This window comes from Acomys russatus, chromosome 23 (genome assembly GCF_903995435.1).
Source record: "Acomys russatus chromosome 23, mAcoRus1.1, whole genome shotgun sequence".
In the NCBI taxonomy this organism is placed as follows: domain Eukaryota; kingdom Metazoa; phylum Chordata; class Mammalia; order Rodentia; family Muridae; genus Acomys; species Acomys russatus.
In genome coordinates, this window is record NC_067159.1 from 463,077 (window position 1) to 472,116 (window position 9,040).

At 46.6% G+C, this 9,040-nt stretch overlaps 1 pseudogene; it reads left to right on the top strand.

Annotated features, from left to right (window-relative positions):
• The first annotated feature begins 5,983 nt into the window (after positions 1 to 5,983).
• On the top strand, positions 5,984 to 6,809 carry LOC127206121 (rac GTPase-activating protein 1-like; annotated as a pseudogene).
• The last annotated feature ends 2,231 nt before the right edge of the window (positions 6,810 to 9,040 follow it).

Here is a 9,040-nt window from a genome sequence, read left to right on the forward strand (position 1 = left end):
AGAAAAGAGATAGAAAAGTAAGAACACAGCAAGGAGTCAGACAGACAGCAAGACAGAGACAGAGAGACAGAAAATAAAGTTCTCCTGGGCTTTGAGAACTTCAGTTTTGTACTGCATATGCCTGAATCTCCAAGTACTTCTTTTTCCTCTGTTCCTCTACTTCTCCTCAACAACTGGTTCCTCTAGTTAGTTGTTCAATCAATGGGTGGTTTCCCTTAACCAGCCATTGACCGCCTGCTCACTTCTCCCTGATGTGGATCCACCTCTCTTCTCTCCTCTTCACTCTGCCCGGAGCTGGTCTGCTGGAGCAGCACTTTACTTTTCTCATCTTAATGAGGAGGTTGGCAGGCTGGAGAGGGCAGAAAGGACCACTCTTGAGTCTCGACTTTCTGAGATAGAAATGAACTTCAAAAAGTACATGATTATTCATATTTTAGTCTGTCTCCATGAAAGTCAAACATCTTCCTTTTATTCTAAGTGCTTTGATAGGGAAAGGACTCCCCACTGCCATGGCTGTTCCTATAAAGATGGCAAAAGATTATGTAAAAATATATTCCAACCGACGGCAATTCTTCAACAAAGGAAAATGCATTTAAAGTTTTATAAAGAGCTTGCTCCAGGAATAACAAATGCCGAATCACTCATCTGAAGTTTATAATTGCCAGGTCAAAAAGCTTGGGAAGTTTTCCCAGAGAGTTGTGCTCGTTGGCAAGGCTCTCTTGCCGTTTTGATTCATTCCAACACACTTTTGCTGAGCCTTTCATGTACAGTGTGATATGGAAGGCAGCTCCTCTTGACTCCAAAAGTGGGTTCAAAGCCCGCTCGTTAGCTGCTCAACCCTGAGTTCTTTAAACTGCCTGTTCGTCAATGTCTTTTTCTGTCAAATAAAGGTCATGCTCAACGAACAAGAATCATTAAAGGATCAACACCGTGATTTCATGGGCTCGAAAAGTGGCATCCCCATTTCCTGCCCAAGTTAGGAAGAAGTGAGAAGGATGGGCGGAGGAGCCAGGCAGAAGGAGGTCAGTGTGTTATATTACCTCGCTTACTGATGGGACTAAGTTCAAAGGCCTGGCTCAGGGCATGCAGCATCATTGGGTCTTTCATCTCAGCAACCTTGCAGCACTGGAAATGGCTGTGTTCTTGCCCAATGCCGAGTAAGGTAGAGCAAGTTAAATGCTTGCTTCTCAGACAGGCACTTCCTGGGGCAAAAGAGCAGGAAGCAGGCTGCCCCTCACTTGCCTGTGGGGTAGCAGTTGTGTTCATGGCTGCTGTTGCTTTTATGGGCTTCCTCTTCCACAGGTGAATGTTATTAAAACTATATTTATGACATTCTTGTTGACCTTAAAAGGATCTTTTCTATGTATTTTAAATAAATTAAGACATTTTCTGTGTGCTTTAAAAAATACCTGGGACTCTGTCTACTGTACCTAGTGGATAAACAGTTCATTTGTGATCAGTCTTGCTCCAAACTTTCCCGACTAGACAATCAATCTCCTCCTTCTGTAGGGGAAGCATTGAATGACCCCAAAGAAGGAAGTAGGTGTTGCCCCAGATGGAGCTATATGAGTTTGGGGCACAGAATACTCCCTATTCTCCACCAAAGTAAAGTACTAGAAAGAATTGTGCGAGACTAGTCTAGATGGAATGAAACGCCAAGGTGAGCTAATTACAACCCAAAGCAAGAGGGAAATCAGCTCAAAATTGAAGAGCAAATCCCACGCTGAACGAACGCTGTGAACGCTGGAAGCAATTCCTTAAGGTCGTGATATTTCATCTCTGTCTTGCAGGAGAAACAATCTCTGCTAGACACGGATTTGATCGGGGTGAAATGGAGGGGCCACTCCAGACTCCAGAAACACATAGGCCTTCTGGGAGCAGAGGGTCTCAAAGTATCCAACTGTCTCTCCCACCCTTGGGTGACTCACTGATTGCTCAGTTGGTCTTTCACATCAGTGGTGGAAGGGAGAAAAGTGTTCATTTGTTCAGTGTGCACTGTGGGCTGGGTGCTTTATAGATGTCTCTTTTATCCTTTCCTCTAATAATCAGAGGTGGGTATTGTATCCCTACCTCTTCTTGACAAAGAAGCTGAGACATTGAAAATTTCACTAACTTGCCCAAAGCCACAGAGCCTCCTGGGTATCACCAGAGGCCAGAAGCCAGAAGCCAGAAGCCAGAAGCCAGAAGCCAGAAGCCGACTCCCGGCCGGCTGCCTGCCCAGAGCCCGGTTCACGCCTTCCTCAGAGACTTCAAAGAGACGTTCTGAGAGCTATACGAAAAGGAATTCTTACGATTATATTTTAGGAAGAGTGTTTTTTCCAGAGCCTCGTTTCTAGCATTCCATTCCCCAGACTCTGGGGCTCCGGGTGCTTTTCTGTCCCTCACCTGCTCATTGTCTGCTGAGGGCCTTCATCTGTCGGCAGCACCCTTTCCTGACCTCCTAGACAGCAGCGAGATTTCTGCTGTCCTGTGGACTTTGCTTATCACTCCCAGCAGGGCGTGTTCTAGGCTCCCAGCACTGGGAGGGGCCTGTATGTCTGCCCCGAGACCATGCTGGGTTTGTAGGAGCTAACAGACAAGTGCCCAGCGTGTAATAAGCATTTTCCTGCTAGTTTACACCCGCTGGTTTACGCCCGCTAGTTTATCTGCTCGACACGCCTCTGACATAGACATTGTAAAAACTACAGACAAGGACACCGAGACTCTGAAACGTCAAGTGCTTTTTAGAAAACGGCACAGCTCTGATTGGTGAGGTCTCAGTCTGACTGCAAACTCTCCCTGAAGAGCCTAGCACTTCCTTCCCACCAACGACATTTGGGAGAGGTGACTTTTCTACTTTTGTTCAATTGACTACAAGCTCTCAAACTATTTGTGCTATTTGTGTTCTCTGTTGTTCTTTAAGTAATTTTTTAAGAAAAACAAACAAACAAACAAGCAGAAAAGGTGTCAGTATGGTCTGGAACCACAGCCTAGGCTATTTCAGACTTGCAGTGCTCCTATTTTAGCCTCTCGAGACAGGGATGAGGTATGTCTTACCATGCATGGCTTCAAGTCATACCTTGCAGGCTTTTTCTTCCCCCTTCCATCTCATTTCATCCAGTCTTTTTGTTCTCTGTCTCTCTGACAGTCGTCTGTCTGTCTGTCTGTCTGTCTTCTCTCTCTGCCCCCTGCCCTAATGGCCAAAAGGTAATACTGTAAGTTTGAATGTAGAATTCTCAGCTGAGAAGACCCTTTCAGAAGACTGAGCCTCAAGGGAGTATCCATGAACTTCATCTTTTTAGCATCTCTTCATCCATGTCTTGAGTCCCTTCCCTTTTGATATTAAATGGCATTGTCACCTGTGATACCACATAGATTTGCCTTGATTTCTAGCTCTGTGTCTAGACAGTGTAAGTGAGGTTGGATAGGCACTTCAAACTCTCTGATTCTGTTTTTTAATTCCCTGAGTATCATCCTTGTAGGGTTGCTTCAAGAAGAAAAATGCATGCACACAGTACTTAAACAGTGCCTGGTGGAGAATACACACGCTGTAAATATCAGTGATTTTTATTATCACTCTTCCTCAGGGCTGGGCCAAGGGAATGTTCTCCCCATGGAACTTGGATCTTGAGCAGAGTGTCAAAGAGACAGGAGCCCATCTGAGCTGACGTATTTGGCTCTGCAGAAATGGTCCGTTGGTTTCTGTTCCCTGATCCAGGGCAGTCCTTTGACTTGGTTCTTGCTGAATCTGGAGTCCCAGCTATATTTTAAAATCTGTACCCCACTTCTTCCTGCTGTCCCACTACACACACACACACACACACACACACACACACACACACACACACTCACACTCACTCGTCTTCTTCTTTTTCAGCTTAAAGTCGTGAGCATTAGTTTCTGATACTTGCTGCCAAGGAACATTTATTAAGACAAAGTCCCCTGAAAGTGGCCCCTCAGCCTTGGGTTAAATATGTCATAAAACAGCCTCATTTTGTGAACTGATAGACTCTTGTCTCAGGCCCAGCTCATATCAGGCTCAACTATCTCCATGGGGCTCGGTGCTTGGGTGTGGTACCTGGCTCCATCATTTCTTTGCCCTGTGCCTGAGACCAGCTGATTAGCCACAGTATTGCAGTTTCCTCATTTGTCAAACATGATGACAATAGTAACTGCTTCCTGGGGATTGGGAGGGCTGAAGCTAGCATCCTCATGGGGCGCTTTGAGTGATGCCAGAGAAGAGCGAGCTACCAGCTCTTTCCCTTCTCCTCATTCAGATCCTGGCCCTTCCCATGCCAACCTTCTAAAAGCTGAGGCACCAAGTCCACGTCATTCCTTTAGGGTGCCCCTCTGTGCTCTGCTTCTCCTCTACCCACTTGCATAGCTCTTCCTTGTCAGGCCATGCTCTTTGTAGCCTCCATTGGCCAAACTGGGAAGATCTGAGACTTTAAAATCATCATCTTTATGTCTCATTTTGCCCTCCAAAACCTGAGTATTTAATAAGGCCTCATCTTAAAATTGACCCACTTCCTCCCAGTCCCTGAGAGCGCCTATGGGAGGCCTCAGACCCTCAGAGCCTATGACACTACCTATCTGAGGGTAGAGACTGGAGTTAGGAGGCAACTAAAGGTGTCAGGACACCCCAAGATGATGCACTCATCAGGTGACAAACTACTTCCTGTTCTCTGTTGGTGCTGCCCCAGACATGGCATGGCTCTGTGTTGGGCTGTTTCTAGTTGTTGGTGGGCTGCTAGCAAGCCTGAATGGTCCCCAAGGCACTGGTGGTTACAGTAGCCTAACAGATTTGTCACAGGCAGAAGAGCCCCCAACCCTGGCCCAAAAACCAAAAGGGCACTGTTCTTACAAATGAGGACATTAAAACTTGGAGCTAAGGAACTTGGCCCAAGCCACACAGGCACCTCACGGCACAGCTTGCATTTCAGTCCTTGGGTCTTTACATGCTTTGTTCTGAAGACTCAGAGCTTCAACACTTGGTTTTGACGTGGTCCCTTTACAGTGGTCACTGACACCCCAGGACTTATAGGTTTTCTACTAACAGGCTGGGAACGTTGGGTGTAGAGACACAGATTAATTCTTGACAAGGCCTCAAGTTTGTCCCAGATGGATGGGAGAAGCAGAAGACCCTGCCAAGTTGCATTGTTTACCTGTCTTTCCATCAGCAAGTCCAAGAGGCCTTTTTCTTAGGATATTTTGTCTTAAATAAATTTCTATTGCTTGCATATAACACTGTAACCAAAATTAACCTGGGGAGGAAAGGGTTTATTTGACTTAAATGTCCTGGTCGAAGTCATCATGAAAGAAAGTCAGGGAAGAGCTCAAGGCAGGAACCTAGAGGCAGGAACTGAAGCAGGGGCTAGGGTGGTGGGTGCTGCCTACTGGATTGCTCCTGTGGCTTGCTCAGCTTGCTTTGTTATACAAGCCAGGTCCAACTGCCCAGGGTGGCACAGCCCATAATAAGCTCAGCCCTCCCATACTGATCACTAGTCAAGAAAATGCTCCCAAAGACTTACGTACAGGAGGCAATTCCTTAATTGACATTCCCTCTTCCCAAAGAACTCTCGCTTGTGTCAAGTTGGCAAAACACACCAACAAACAAAAAAACCAAAACAAAACAAAACATCTAGAGAACCAACCAAACAAAGAAACAAAAAACAACCAGAGCTTCCTTCCAGAGGCTGTAAAATAAACTTTTGAGGTATGCAGCCAGTGGACAGCAGCCTTATGGAGTACAGTAGTGGGAGAGGGAGCGCCTCAGACCAATGGAGCTGTGTGTGCTAGGGACCAGGCAACCCCGAGAAATGGATAGTACAATAGTGAATTTGTGGACTCTGTCTGAGCAGCTTCTGCGATGGTTAGATGTGATCAGTGAAGGAAAATGAAAAGTATTGACTTTGCCCAGGTGAAGAAGAACTTTGAGGATTCCCAGCAGGTATGTTAAGAACCAACCAGGGGCTGAGGAAATGCAAAGCCGTGTTGGTGAATGATGAATTCAGAGGCTGGGCGCAGCTCTCTGGATGTTAAGTATAACCAAGCGGATGCAGAGTTCAAAGGAAGACAGGGAGCTGAGGCTGACTGTGCAAAGCTGGACCTGCAGATTCAGCTGATTTGAGATAGACTCATATGCGGCACATCTGGCAGCTTTCAGCCAAGCGAGGAACAAAAATCAGCCCTGGCTTTTCTCAACTGAGGCCACGCATTCATTCAGCAGCAATTCTGGCAACGACAGCCTGTCAGCCATTGATGAATCTGCTTCCATTCTATCAGATAGCAGCTTTGACAAGGCTGATGAATCACTGGCCTAGGAGACGTCTTTGGTGAAGAATTTCAAAATGAAGAAATGAGAAAAGAGGCACTCCAATGGCTGACAGTTCCCTGATAGTCCTCCTGGGCCTGTAAAGAAAACCTGCCCCATTGGCTTGATAGAGGACCAGGTAAATGAATCACTAGCTGCAAAAACTACATTGGCTGTTCCCAGTGATGGTGGTCCCATTGATACTGTGTCACCTATTAAGACATTGCCAGCCTGAGCTAGGAGTCAAAAGAAATCATGAACTGAGGCAGATAATTCGGGCACACCTCAGAATAATGGAGGCAGAATAACAGAATAACCTGTGTGATTCTGTTTCAAAGATGTTACCTTTGTGTTCCCTGTGGGAAGTGGACAACATTCAGAAAGCATCTCTAAGGTGTCAAGATTGTCACTTGGACTCTCAAGAAGGTTGGGACCAATGTCCTCTTCCCTCACGTCTCACCTGGTGGGAAAGCCTATCGAGATTGAAGAGGGAACGCTGGTGGATGTCAGATCCTAGACTTCTTCACTGATCCCTGTTATCGCTGTCAGCTGTGTGAATGAGGTTGCACAGGGAGGTCCAGCTAACATGGATGTTGCCAATCCAGCTCAAGTCTTTGGCCCTACAATAGTTGCATATGCTGTGCTACCTAATCCAGACCCAGCAGCAATGTTCCATGACATCAAGCATTGCCTCAAGATGATGGAGCACTTGCTCTCTCTGGCTCTGGATCCTGTCATCTGCTCACATTGGTGGAATAAGAGAATGTGGGCACGCAGCTTGGCAGTGGAACCTCAGAATCATGGACACTAGACTAAAGTGACCTTCCTGGGACCTGGGACCACTCCAGAACTCCAACTTGTCAAAACTTCTTTATCAAGTTCCCTGTCATGGGGACTACACAACCTCTTCAAGAGAACTCTCACACTTGAGAACAAAAGCAAGTCTGCCACCAACTTAGGTTGTCAAGGAAACATTTTCCCTGCTCCATACCATGTAAAGCTGTTTCTGCCTAGTGTTCCCAGCATTTACTGACTAAAGGAGGCACGTCTGTTTGCTCCGCAGCCTCCTGTATAACTACTACCTTTAGAATTTTCCAGGCTTTAAATGAAGTTTGTGTATGAGGGTTTTATTGTCATGTATCTCCTCTCACCTCTAGTGACTTATTGGTGCCATGCACCGTGCACCATGAAAGCCTTTAAATAGTCCTTTAACCAGGGTAGAAGGAGTGATAGCTATTGTTTGTGACTCTTTTGTAGTCGGGGTAGTGGGTGTCTCTGGCTTAAAGCCAAATACTGCTCATGGAATAATGTTCTTTTGCTGTCACTTAGTAATAGAAGCCCATCTTAGCTGGGAACAGTGGTGCACGCCTGTAATCTCATCACTTGGGGAGGCAGAGGCAGCTGAATCTCTGTGAGTTCGAGGCCAGCCTGGTCTACAAAGTGAGTCCAGGACAGCCAGGACTATCCAGAGAAACCCTGTCTTAGAAAAAAGAAAGAAAAATAGAAAGAAAGAAAGAGAGAGAGGGAAGAAGGAAGGAAGGAAGAAGAAAGAAAAAAGAAAGGAAAGAGAGAAAGAAAAGAAAGCTATAAAGCTGAGCTGTGTCAGGACAAGAGGTTCTAGAATAGGATGAAGAGCTGGACTGGACAGGGGCTGCAGGATGACCTCTTCTCAGAACGTGGCTTCTGTTCCTCCTCTAGGATCTGAGCTGTGGCACACGGTCCTCACAGCAATAGGCTGAGGCGTTGACCTGAGTATGCTTCACTTTGGTTTGGATTGATTAAGTCTGAGTCACGGAATCCTACAATACTACATGCATACTGACCCTTACCTGTACATTTTCATCTTGGAGGGCAAGCATGCTAAGTGGGGGGACACTGCAGGAGTGCCTGACCCTGTTCTGTCTTTGTGCACCACCTGTGTGTCTGCCACCGTCCAAGTAGGGAGAAGTAGAGTTCCCCAGCCCTGAGCTCTAGCAGTGTTGCTAGAGGGATTCAGAGCAAGTTGGTCATAAAAATGATGCTGTATTGGATGTGATCCAGGACAGACCAATTGAGACTCGCCCTGGAGAGTGAAGGAAGGTCCCGTCACAACCTCTTCTTTGGGCCCCTGTTACCTGCAAGGAAGCTTTATGGCTCACAGAGCTCTTCACAGTCACCCCAACTCCCCTTTCTCTGTGCACCATGCTCCCACGGGCCTGTGGGTCCATCTGTGTAGCAATGCTTTCTGGTGTTCAGGCTTCTGCTTCTGCTGTCCTGTAGACCTTAGCTGGCACTCCCCTGTTCCCGCCTCGGCAACTCCTGCTCATTCTTCAAGGCACATCACAGATATCATTTTCTCTGTGGGGCCTGCCCTGGCACTTCCTTACAGGTTTCTTCTTCAGTTGCTCCAGACTCCGATCTTGTCTTACTACAGTAGTTATCATACCGCTGTGCTGTTTATTTAGAGGTTAAATGCACACACACTGAAACGTGACTGCGTGGGTTCAAATCCCAGCTATACCACTGGCCAGCTGTGTGCCCTTGGACAAGGTTTCCATTCCCAGGTTCCTCCTATATAAAACAGGACTAGGAATATCTACGTCATAAGGTTTTGAAAGGGTTCAATGGGCTAGCGTGTCAGGTGCTCAGGCTACTGCCCGGCACATAGTCATCATTATTACGATCATTATCCATTTGTCATTAGCATTCACATATTTCCCTGATTGGGTCCATCTGTGCCTCAGCCACCATGGTTAGGCCAATTGTAAT